This window comes from Podarcis filfolensis (assembly GCF_964270895.1).
Source record: "Podarcis filfolensis genome assembly, chromosome: 7".
Classification (NCBI taxonomy): domain Eukaryota; kingdom Metazoa; phylum Chordata; class Lepidosauria; order Squamata; family Lacertidae; genus Podarcis; species Podarcis filfolensis.
Genome location: NC_139603.1, coordinates 10,056,785 through 10,068,881, shown reverse-complemented (window position 1 = coordinate 10,068,881; position 12,097 = coordinate 10,056,785). Strand labels below are relative to the sequence as shown.

The 12,097-nt window shown below is 56.6% G+C and overlaps 2 protein-coding genes across 10 annotated transcripts in view; one reads left to right on the top strand and one right to left on the bottom strand.

Annotated features, from left to right (window-relative positions):
• The window catches only part of TERT (telomerase reverse transcriptase), a 101,225-nt gene that overhangs the window by 54,651 nt on the left and 34,477 nt on the right, over window positions 1-12,097 (bottom strand). For 2 of the 8 annotated variants that reach the window (XR_014550942.1, XM_083624588.1), the window contains one exon: window positions 11,455-11,966. The exons of 4 other annotated variants lie outside the window; for them this stretch is intronic. The gene's annotated coding sequence lies outside the window, so the exon portion shown is untranslated. Of the gene's footprint in view, window positions 1-11,447; window positions 12,009-12,097 lie in introns of those variants that run through there. 2 more of the 8 variants (XR_014550940.1, XR_014550941.1) reach the window with 2 other exon arrangements.
• LOC310767558 (sodium-dependent neutral amino acid transporter B(0)AT3-like) overlaps window positions 1-12,097 on the top strand; it is a 31,445-nt gene that overhangs the window by 17,012 nt on the left and 2,336 nt on the right. The gene's annotated exons all lie outside the window — the stretch shown is intronic.

Here is a 12,097-nt window from a genome sequence, read left to right as displayed (position 1 = left end):
CACGTCCATGTCCTCCCCTCCCCCGGGTACCTCTGGTGAGACAGCTTGCAAAGGTCCCCGCAGCAGCTCCCTGCGCCACCCCACCTCCGGTTGAGTGTCCCACCAATAGGAGCGGTCTGTGGCAAACCCCGAGAGAGACCCCTCCGAGGAGCTAGTGTCTGGCGTCGTCTCTTCAGCTGATGAAAAACCCTGGAACGTACTGGCTGACAGTGTGGGCGTGAAGAGCCAGTCGTCGAAATACTCTGCCGGCATAGGTCTGTGTGGGAAGAGTGCATGGAACTCGTCTTTAAGATAGTGCTCCTCCACGGCATAGCACGGTACCCACCTGTTGGCACTGGCTGGGGTACCTTCCCTGGCGAGGAGGTATTCCACCCCCTCTTCCCCCCACCTCGAGTCCAAAATCTCCGTGACCTCGTTGAGTGGCGTCGCCCTCCGTGACCCCTCCCTCTTCGGAGATTCACTAAGTGTGTCTGGCGCGTTCCCTGTCGCCTGAAACCTGTGGGGTTCCCTGTAGGGTGTGAGCACTGATCTATGAAAGACTGGGTGCATTCTGGAGCCCTCCGGGAGTGTCAACCGGAAGGCCACTGGATTGATTTGCGCCGCGACCTGGTAAGGTCCCAGCTGCTTGTGCTTGAGCTTCCTCTTAGCTAGCGTCCTGGCCGGCACTGCCTGGGCTGCTAACCAGACCCAGTCCCCCACCTGGATGTCCTCCCCGACCCTCCTGTGCTTGTCTGCCTGCATTTTGTAGGCGTGTTTCGCCAGTTCCAATTGCCTGCGGAGTTGCTCGTGGACCTCCTGTAACTCTGCTGCTAAGTGCTCTGCTCCCCTTGGCTCCCCCTCCCCCTTCGTCTCTAACCCCGGGAAAGTTCTGGGATGCCGCCCATTATTGGCGAAGAACGGTGTCACTCCCGTAGACCCGTGCTTCGTGTTGTTGTAGGCAAACTCGGCCAGCGGTAGGTAGTCCACCCAGGTCGAGGGTTGTTGATTGGCGTAGCATCGCAGGTACTGCTGCATGATGGCGTTGACCCTCTCCGCTTGTCCGTTGGTCTGCGGGTGTCGTGCCGACGCTAAGTTGATCTTGACGTTCAGGATGCCCAGCAGCTTCTGCCAGAAGCTCGAGACGAATTGGCGACCCCGGTCGGACAGGATGGACCGCGGCAAGCCGTGAGCTTTGAACACGTGGTCTATGAACAGCTTGGCGGTCTGTTCCGCTGTGGCCACCTTCGCGCACGGAATAAAGTGTGCCATCTTGGTGAACATGTCTACGACCACGAGCACCGCTGTTTTGCCTCGCGAGCTGGGCAGATCTGTGACAAAGTCCAGGGCCACTCTCTCCCACGGTTCGAGCGGCGTCTGTAGAGGTTCTAGTAGACCCGCTGGCTTCCTGTGTACTGGCTTGGCCCTTTGGCAGGTGTCACACCTGGAGACGTAATCCGCGACTTCTCCCCTCACCTTGGGCCACCAAAAGTCTCTGGTTACTAATTCCGCCGTTTTGTCCTTGCCGAAGTGCCCAGCGCTGGGCGCGTCGTGTAGCTGCTGCAAGACTTTCGCGCGGAGGTCGTCTCCGGGCACGTAGAGAGCCCCTTTGCGGATGAGCAGTCCGTCTCGTATCTGGAACTCGTCGTCCTTCGCTGTGCCTCTTCGCACCTCCTCCATCTTGGATTGTGCGAACGAATCCGTCTGCAGCGCTCGACGCACCGCGTCCAGGTCCACGGCAGCTGAAGCGCACGCCCACGCTTTCGGTGCGAAAATGTGCTTGGCCGCCACCGGCGCCGCTTCCTCGAGATACTGCGGCTTCCTGGATAGTGCATCCGCCATGACGTTGTTGTCTCCCGGGATGTATTCTATCCGGAAATCGAAATCCGCAAAGAACTCCGCCCAGCGGATGTGTCTCTGGTTCAGGAACCGCGCCGTGCGCCAGTACTCCAGGTTCTTATGGTCCGTGCGGACTTGCACTGTGTGTCTGGCTCCAACGAGGAAGTGCCGCCACGCCCTGAAAGCTGCATGAATGGCCAGCAACTCCCTGTCCCAGATGGTGTAGTTCTGTTCCGCCTTGCTGAGTTTCCTGGAGTAGAATGCGCACGGCCTCCATTCCCCTTGCGGATCTTGCTGCAACAGGACGGCCCCCACTGCTCTGTCTGAGGCGTCCGTCTCAACCCTCATTGGTCTGCTGGGGTTTACATGTAGCAGCTGTTCTTCGGACGCGAAGAGACGCTTGAGTCTCCGAAAGGACTGCTCCGCCTGGTCCGTCCAGGTGAACTTCTTCTTCTTGGAGCTGAGGGTGTCCGTGATGGCCGCCGTCTCCTTCGCGAACCCTTTGATGAACTTGCGATAAAAGTTGGCGAAGCCGACGAACCTCTGGACCTCCTTCCGATTGCGCGGGCTCTTCCAGTCCAACACCGCGCGGACCTTGGCGCTGTCCATGGCGAGTCCCTTGTCGGACAGCTTGTAGCCCAGAAAATCCACCTCCGTCATGTCGAACTGGCACTTCTCTAATTTGGCGTAAAGTCTGTGCTCCCGTAGCCTCTGCAGGACCTCCTTGACGTCCCTCTCGTGAGCCTCCTGCGATTCCGAGAAGATCAGGATATCGTCCAGGAAGCAGACGCACTTCTTGTAGAGGAGTCCCGCTAACACGTGATGCATGAAAGCTTGGAAGGTATGGGAGCCATTTTGCAGACCAAAAGGCATTACGCGATATTCATAGGTGCCTAAAGGTGTAAACATGGCTGTCTTCCACTCATCGCCCTCCCGCATGCGTATAAGGTTGTACGCCCCTCGTAGATCCAACTTGGTGAAGATCCGTCCCTTCCTCACCGTCGCGAGCAGGTCGTCGATCTTGGGCATGGGGAATGCTGCGGGCTTTGTTTTGGAATTTATGGTCCTAAAATCAACTATGAGTCTCCGTTGGGGCGTGTCCTTCTTCTTCACGAAAAACACGGGACTGCCCCCCACTGCTTTAGATTCTTGGATGAACCCCCGCTTCAAGTTGTGATCTATGAACTCCCTGAGTTCTTGCAGTTCATCTTCAGACATGGAATACAGTTTCCCAGTCGGCAGCGTCGCTCCCGGCAGGAGGTCAATCTTGCAGTCGTAAGGCCTGTGGGGAGGCAGCTTATCCGCTTCCCTCTCGCAGAAGACCTCCAAAAACTCCTTGTACTTGTTGGGTACCGCTTGCACCATGCCTAGGTGTAGCTGCGGTTCATCCTCTTGCCCCTCCTCCTCCTGGCGGGTCTGGATGCAGTGTTCTGCGCAGTAGGAGGAACAGAAGGTCAACTGCCGCTGGTACCATGCCAATGCCGGGCTGTGCCTATCCAGCCAACTCATACCCAACACTATGGGCGTGTCCGACAGGTGGGTGACGTTGAAGCTGATGACTTCGCGGTGGTTTCCAATTTGCATCACCATCGGTGGTGTTTGCTGTACCACCTCTCCTCCCAGTAGCTTCCTGCCATCGACCGTGACGACGTTTAGGGGCATCGTGGCTGGCATGAGTGCTATGCGATGTTGCTTGATAAAGTCCACTCCAATAAAGTCTGCGTTGCTCCCAGAGTCAATGGTTATTGGTACTTGCATGGTGTGCCCATTGGGCAACTGGAGCGATGCGGTGAGTTGCACCACTGGTTTGGGTGGGAGGGGGTCTGTGGGCTGTAAAATCTCTGGGGACTGCTTCACTGACTTGCCTGGTTGGGCCCCAGTGGCTCTGTTTCCAACCAGGCTTCTTCTTCCCCCTGCAGCTGTTTCAGCTGCTCACCTGTTCCCTTTACTGTTGCTGAGGCTGCAGTGTGCTTCTGGAGCCTCTGGGGACACTCTTTGGCCATGTGCTGTGCACTGTCGCAGATGTAACACTTCCTGGTCCCTCTAGGAGCCTTCCCCTTGACTGCTCCCGGTGTTTGGGCTCTGCTGGCAGTCTGAGCCCTTGCACCACCAATCTCCATCGGCTCTTCTCCCCTTCCCAAAGGAGGCATGGACAGCGCCCGCCCCGCCTCTCTGGGAAAGAAAGGGGTTGTCCTGGCTGGGGTGCTTCCCTTGCGTCCTTCCAGGCGCACACCAATTGCCAACGCTCTTTGGGCAACTTCTTGGGTATTTTGGGGTCTTTCTCCTCTTGCCAGTTCATCTTTCACCTCTCCACTTAGCCCCTCCCAGAACAGGTCTCTGACAGCAATGGAGTCCTTCTCCCAGCCCAGCACGTTCAGTAAGGCAAAAAAGCGCGAGTGATACTGCCTCACCGTCGCTTTCCCTTGCTGTAGTCCATGCATTTCCCTCCGAGCAATATCTACATCTACCGTAGATTTAAAGCAAGCGTCCATAGCTTTGATAAATGCATCGGAATCTTTGAGGGCAGGGTCTTTTTCGCGCCACAAATTCCGCAGCCACGCTTTTGCTTCCCCATGCAAATGAGTGATTATGAAGCCCACCTTCTCTTCCTCATCTCTAAAGTCTTTCCGAAGCAAATTGAGCGCGTAAACCACGTCAGCTCTGAAGTTAGGGTATTGCTGCAGGTTCCCATCAAAGTGCGCCACCAGGCTGCCCCCCCTCTTCCCGAGGCCAACTCCCTCCGGTTTGGGTCCTGGCAGCCCCTCTTTCCCCCAACGGTCCCACCTGGCTTGCAGATCCCGGCAGAGCGCTACTGCTTCTTCTTCTCTTTTCCTGGATGCTGCTACTTCCGCGTAAAGCGTCGTGACTGCTTCTTGCAGTTCTTTCACCTGGCTCTCTGTAGTCATCTTTGCCTATCTTCGTGAGCTCGCAAAACACCAAGTCTTGCCCCTCGCTGCACCAACTCACGCTGCGAGGTTTTTATGGGAGACGGAGCATACTGTCAGGGCTACCCTAGGTCCCAGCTCACAAAGGACCAACGCTGCTTCGTTGTTAAGTATAAAAGCCTTTATTGAAGTTCAGTTTCACTTCCAGAGCCGCAGCGCGCAGCCCCACGTCTAAAGTGTCAGACCACTGATGCTCCGTCTGAGTCTCCTCCCCCTTGACACCAATTTAAGAGTCTAGCCTTGCTCCACCTTCTCCGCTGCTCCTTCCTCCTCTGGGTCCGCCTGCCCGCCGGGGTTCCGCCCTTTCTAGCCTCTTCTCCCGCTGATTCCCCTGAGCCTTCTCCCTCCCTCCGGCGGGCTTTAGGAGCTGGTTCCCCATCCGGGTCTCCTGCTGTTCCGCGCGCCTGCACATTTGAACTTGGCGCGCGCGCCCAGCCAGCAACTTTCCTCCTGACCGTTCCACTGCTGCTGTCACTGCTTCCCCCATCGGGGGGGCTAGCTGCAACTGACCTCCCCTCCGTTGGAGGCGTGGTCAGCCCTGACTCCCTCTCTGGAGGAGACACTGCTCCTGACACATGTGACTCCTCCCCCCCACTACGCTCTGGTGGGGAAACTGGTCCTGATCCTCCACTGCTGCTTTGGGGTTCCCCTCTGGCTCCTTGTTTCTGGTGCGTCCCCCCTGGGACCCCCCTTGCCCTGACCATCGGCGCCCCCTTCTGGGAATCTTCTGATTCGCTGGAGAAGCTCATGGAATCTCTCGGGCCACTGTCATACTCCCCTACGCTGCCCTCGGATTCTTCCCCTTCGCTCTCCCAATCCTCTCTCCCCAGTGCTCCTGCTCCTGATTCCCTGACATCCATCCCCCCCTCGAAGCCCCCCCTTCCCCCCTCCCCCTCTTCGGGTGTGGGTTCCGGGTGCTCCAGTCCAGTGGGTGTGAGTGCGGGATACCATTCTTCCCCCCTGGTGTGTAGCCGGTCCACTGGATCCGGCCCAACCGCAACGGGCTCGTCGACGTCGATTTCCTCTGCTTCCATCTCTCTGCTGATGTGCTCGAATCCAGGATCCTCCCCCAACACGTCCATGTCCTCCCCTCCCCCGGGTACCTCTGGTGAGACAGCTTGCAAAGGTCCCCGCAGCAGCTCCCTGCGCCACCCCACCTCCGGTTGAGTGTCCCACCAATAGGAGCGGTCTGTGGCAAACCCCGAGAGAGACCCCTCCGAGGAGCTAGTGTCTGGCGTCGTCTCTTCAGCTGATGAAAAACCCTGGAACGTACTGGCTGACAGTGTGGGCGTGAAGAGCCAGTCGTCGAAATACTCTGCCGGCATAGGTCTGTGTGGGAAGAGTGCATGGAACTCGTCTTTAAGATAGTGCTCCTCCACGGCATAGCACGGTACCCACCTGTTGGCACTGGCTGGGGTACCTTCCCTGGCGAGGAGGTATTCCACCCCCTCTTCCCCCCACCTCGAGTCCAAAATCTCCGTGACCTCGTTGAGTGGCGTCGCCCTCCGTGACCCCTCCCTCTTCGGAGATTCACTAAGTGTGTCTGGCGCGTTCCCTGTCGCCTGAAACCTGTGGGGTTCCCTGTAGGGTGTGAGCACTGATCTATGAAAGACTGGGTGCATTCTGGAGCCCTCCGGGAGTGTCAACCGGAAGGCCACTGGATTGATTTGCGCCGCGACCTGGTAAGGTCCCAGCTGCTTGTGCTTGAGCTTCCTCTTAGCTAGCGTCCTGGCCGGCACTGCCTGGGCTGCTAACCAGACCCAGTCCCCCACCTGGATGTCCTCCCCGACCCTCCTGTGCTTGTCTGCCTGCATTTTGTAGGCGTGTTTCGCCAGTTCCAATTGCCTGCGGAGTTGCTCGTGGACCTCCTGTAACTCTGCTGCTAAGTGCTCTGCTCCCCTTGGCTCCCCCTCCCCCTTCGTCTCTAACCCCGGGAAAGTTCTGGGATGCCGCCCATTATTGGCGAAGAACGGTGTCACTCCCGTAGACCCGTGCTTCGTGTTGTTGTAGGCAAACTCGGCCAGCGGTAGGTAGTCCACCCAGGTCGAGGGTTGTTGATTGGCGTAGCATCGCAGGTACTGCTGCATGATGGCGTTGACCCTCTCCGCTTGTCCGTTGGTCTGCGGGTGTCGTGCCGACGCTAAGTTGATCTTGACGTTCAGGATGCCCAGCAGCTTCTGCCAGAAGCTCGAGACGAATTGGCGACCCCGGTCGGACAGGATGGACCGCGGCAAGCCGTGAGCTTTGAACACGTGGTCTATGAACAGCTTGGCGGTCTGTTCCGCTGTGGCCACCTTCGCGCACGGAATAAAGTGTGCCATCTTGGTGAACATGTCTACGACCACGAGCACCGCTGTTTTGCCTCGCGAGCTGGGCAGATCTGTGACAAAGTCCAGGGCCACTCTCTCCCACGGTTCGAGCGGCGTCTGTAGAGGTTCTAGTAGACCCGCTGGCTTCCTGTGTACTGGCTTGGCCCTTTGGCAGGTGTCACACCTGGAGACGTAATCCGCGACTTCTCCCCTCACCTTGGGCCACCAAAAGTCTCTGGTTACTAATTCCGCCGTTTTGTCCTTGCCGAAGTGCCCAGCGCTGGGCGCGTCGTGTAGCTGCTGCAAGACTTTCGCGCGGAGGTCGTCTCCGGGCACGTAGAGAGCCCCTTTGCGGATGAGCAGTCCGTCTCGTATCTGGAACTCGTCGTCCTTCGCTGTGCCTCTTCGCACCTCCTCCATCTTGGATTGTGCGAACGAATCCGTCTGCAGCGCTCGACGCACCGCGTCCAGGTCCACGGCAGCTGAAGCGCACGCCCACGCTTTCGGTGCGAAAATGTGCTTGGCCGCCACCGGCGCCGCTTCCTCGAGATACTGCGGCTTCCTGGATAGTGCATCCGCCATGACGTTGTTGTCTCCCGGGATGTATTCTATCCGGAAATCGAAATCCGCAAAGAACTCCGCCCAGCGGATGTGTCTCTGGTTCAGGAACCGCGCCGTGCGCCAGTACTCCAGGTTCTTATGGTCCGTGCGGACTTGCACTGTGTGTCTGGCTCCAACGAGGAAGTGCCGCCACGCCCTGAAAGCTGCATGAATGGCCAGCAACTCCCTGTCCCAGATGGTGTAGTTCTGTTCCGCCTTGCTGAGTTTCCTGGAGTAGAATGCGCACGGCCTCCATTCCCCTTGCGGATCTTGCTGCAACAGGACGGCCCCCACTGCTCTGTCTGAGGCGTCCGTCTCAACCCTCATTGGTCTGCTGGGGTTTACATGTAGCAGCTGTTCTTCGGACGCGAAGAGACGCTTGAGTCTCCGAAAGGACTGCTCCGCCTGGTCCGTCCAGGTGAACTTCTTCTTCTTGGAGCTGAGGGTGTCCGTGATGGCCGCCGTCTCCTTCGCGAACCCTTTGATGAACTTGCGATAAAAGTTGGCGAAGCCGACGAACCTCTGGACCTCCTTCCGATTGCGCGGGCTCTTCCAGTCCAACACCGCGCGGACCTTGGCGCTGTCCATGGCGAGTCCCTTGTCGGACAGCTTGTAGCCCAGAAAATCCACCTCCGTCATGTCGAACTGGCACTTCTCTAATTTGGCGTAAAGTCTGTGCTCCCGTAGCCTCTGCAGGACCTCCTTGACGTCCCTCTCGTGAGCCTCCTGCGATTCCGAGAAGATCAGGATATCGTCCAGGAAGCAGACGCACTTCTTGTAGAGGAGTCCCGCTAACACGTGATGCATGAAAGCTTGGAAGGTATGGGAGCCATTTTGCAGACCAAAAGGCATTACGCGATATTCATAGGTGCCTAAAGGTGTAAACATGGCTGTCTTCCACTCATCGCCCTCCCGCATGCGTATAAGGTTGTACGCCCCTCGTAGATCCAACTTGGTGAAGATCCGTCCCTTCCTCACCGTCGCGAGCAGGTCGTCGATCTTGGGCATGGGGAATGCTGCGGGCTTTGTTTTGGAATTTATGGTCCTAAAATCAACTATGAGTCTCCGTTGGGGCGTGTCCTTCTTCTTCACGAAAAACACGGGACTGCCCCCCACTGCTTTAGATTCTTGGATGAACCCCCGCTTCAAGTTGTGATCTATGAACTCCCTGAGTTCTTGCAGTTCATCTTCAGACATGGAATACAGTTTCCCAGTCGGCAGCGTCGCTCCCGGCAGGAGGTCAATCTTGCAGTCGTAAGGCCTGTGGGGAGGCAGCTTATCCGCTTCCCTCTCGCAGAAGACCTCCAAAAACTCCTTGTACTTGTTGGGTACCGCTTGCACCATGCCTAGGTGTAGCTGCGGTTCATCCTCTTGCCCCTCCTCCTCCTGGCGGGTCTGGATGCAGTGTTCTGCGCAGTAGGAGGAACAGAAGGTCAACTGCCGCTGGTACCATGCCAATGCCGGGCTGTGCCTATCCAGCCAACTCATACCCAACACTATGGGCGTGTCCGACAGGTGGGTGACGTTGAAGCTGATGACTTCGCGGTGGTTTCCAATTTGCATCACCATCGGTGGTGTTTGCTGTACCACCTCTCCTCCCAGTAGCTTCCTGCCATCGACCGTGACGACGTTTAGGGGCATCGTGGCTGGCATGAGTGCTATGCGATGTTGCTTGATAAAGTCCACTCCAATAAAGTCTGCGTTGCTCCCAGAGTCAATGGTTATTGGTACTTGCATGGTGTGCCCATTGGGCAACTGGAGCGATGCGGTGAGTTGCACCACTGGTTTGGGTGGGAGGGGGTCTGTGGGCTGTAAAATCTCTGGGGACTGCTTCACTGACTTGCCTGGTTGGGCCCCAGTGGCTCTGTTTCCAACCAGGCTTCTTCTTCCCCCTGCAGCTGTTTCAGCTGCTCACCTGTTCCCTTTACTGTTGCTGAGGCTGCAGTGTGCTTCTGGAGCCTCTGGGGACACTCTTTGGCCATGTGCTGTGCACTGTCGCAGATGTAACACTTCCTGGTCCCTCTAGGAGCCTTCCCCTTGACTGCTCCCGGTGTTTGGGCTCTGCTGGCAGTCTGAGCCCTTGCACCACCAATCTCCATCGGCTCTTCTCCCCTTCCCAAAGGAGGCATGGACAGCGCCCGCCCCGCCTCTCTGGGAAAGAAAGGGGTTGTCCTGGCTGGGGTGCTTCCCTTGCGTCCTTCCAGGCGCACACCAATTGCCAACGCTCTTTGGGCAACTTCTTGGGTATTTTGGGGTCTTTCTCCTCTTGCCAGTTCATCTTTCACCTCTCCACTTAGCCCCTCCCAGAACAGGTCTCTGACAGCAATGGAGTCCTTCTCCCAGCCCAGCACGTTCAGTAAGGCAAAAAAGCGCGAGTGATACTGCCTCACCGTCGCTTTCCCTTGCTGTAGTCCATGCATTTCCCTCCGAGCAATATCTACATCTACCGTAGATTTAAAGCAAGCGTCCATAGCTTTGATAAATGCATCGGAATCTTTGAGGGCAGGGTCTTTTTCGCGCCACAAATTCCGCAGCCACGCTTTTGCTTCCCCATGCAAATGAGTGATTATGAAGCCCACCTTCTCTTCCTCATCTCTAAAGTCTTTCCGAAGCAAATTGAGCGCGTAAACCACGTCAGCTCTGAAGTTAGGGTATTGCTGCAGGTTCCCATCAAAGTGCGCCACCAGGCTGCCCCCCCTCTTCCCGAGGCCAACTCCCTCCGGTTTGGGTCCTGGCAGCCCCTCTTTCCCCCAACGGTCCCACCTGGCTTGCAGATCCCGGCAGAGCGCTACTGCTTCTTCTTCTCTTTTCCTGGATGCTGCTACTTCCGCGTAAAGCGTCGTGACTGCTTCTTGCAGTTCTTTCACCTGGCTCTCTGTAGTCATCTTTGCCTATCTTCGTGAGCTCGCAAAACACCAAGTCTTGCCCCTCGCTGCACCAACTCACGCTGCGAGGTTTTTATGGGAGACGGAGCATACTGTCAGGGCTACCCTAGGTCCCAGCTCACAAAGGACCAACGCTGCTTCGTTGTTAAGTATAAAAGCCTTTATTGAAGTTCAGTTTCACTTCCAGAGCCGCAGCGCGCAGCCCCACGTCTAAAGTGTCAGACCACTGATGCTCCGTCTGAGTCTCCTCCCCCTTGACACCAATTTAAGAGTCTAGCCTTGCTCCACCTTCTCCGCTGCTCCTTCCTCCTCTGGGTCCGCCTGCCCGCCGGGGTTCCGCCCTTTCTAGCCTCTTCTCCCGCTGATTCCCCTGAGCCTTCTCCCTCCCTCCGGCGGGCTTTAGGAGCTGGTTCCCCATCCGGGTCTCCTGCTGTTCCGCGCGCCTGCACATTTGAACTTGGCGCGCGCGCCCAGCCAGCAACTTTCCTCCTGACCGTTCCACTGCTGCTGTCACTGCTTCCCCCATCGGGGGGGCTAGCTGCAACTGACCTCCCCTCCGTTGGAGGCGTGGTCAGCCCTGACTCCCTCTCTGGAGGAGACACTGCTCCTGACACATGTGACTCCTCCCCCCCACTACGCTCTGGTGGGGAAACTGGTCCTGATCCTCCACTGCTGCTTTGGGGTTCCCCTCTGGCTCCTTGTTTCTGGTGCGTCCCCCCTGGGACCCCCCTTGCCCTGACCATCGGCGCCCCCTTCTGGGAATCTTCTGATTCGCTGGAGAAGCTCATGGAATCTCTCGGGCCACTGTCATACTCCCCTACGCTGCCCTCGGATTCTTCCCCTTCGCTCTCCCAATCCTCTCTCCCCAGTGCTCCTGCTCCTGATTCCCTGACAGGAAGATTTGTCTTTAATGTATGGATAATAAAGAGTTGCAGAACAAAAACAAACAAACATTAAATATTAAACAGCAACGAAGGCCTGATCTTTAGGAGAAGCAGCAAAGTCAAAAGTGAGGGTGTCTGCCAGATCTGTTCCTGGCCTAGGTGCAGCAAGTGATACCTTTTTATTGTATTTGAAGTATAATCGCCTGTCCCCCTGCTCAGAAATAAATTCCATTGCATACAGTGGGAATACGATCCCAGCTAAGATTTGCAGCCTTATGCATAATTTGGCGATATACAACCCACAATTTGCAATAGGATAAAGGTTTCCTGTTGTATTTAATTCATTTATGCAAGTGATCATTTGATGTTGGGGCGGCAGCAAATTTTTTTTGGGGGGGCTACTTAACAGCCCAAGCAGCTGTCAGATGGGATAGATCTCTATTTGAGGGAGTCCTTGATGTGAAAATCCCTGTGGTTTAAAAGATGAAGAACTCTAGGCAGGGAGAGCAGGGGCTTCAAAGTTAACACCTGGAAAGGAGATGGAACAGGCTAGCTGATCAGTCTTCCCCACTATGGAGACATGTAATACATTTCTATTTCAGTCACAGAAATCATTTCTAAATTAGCACATAAACGTTTTACGCAAGCCTGAATCCTCT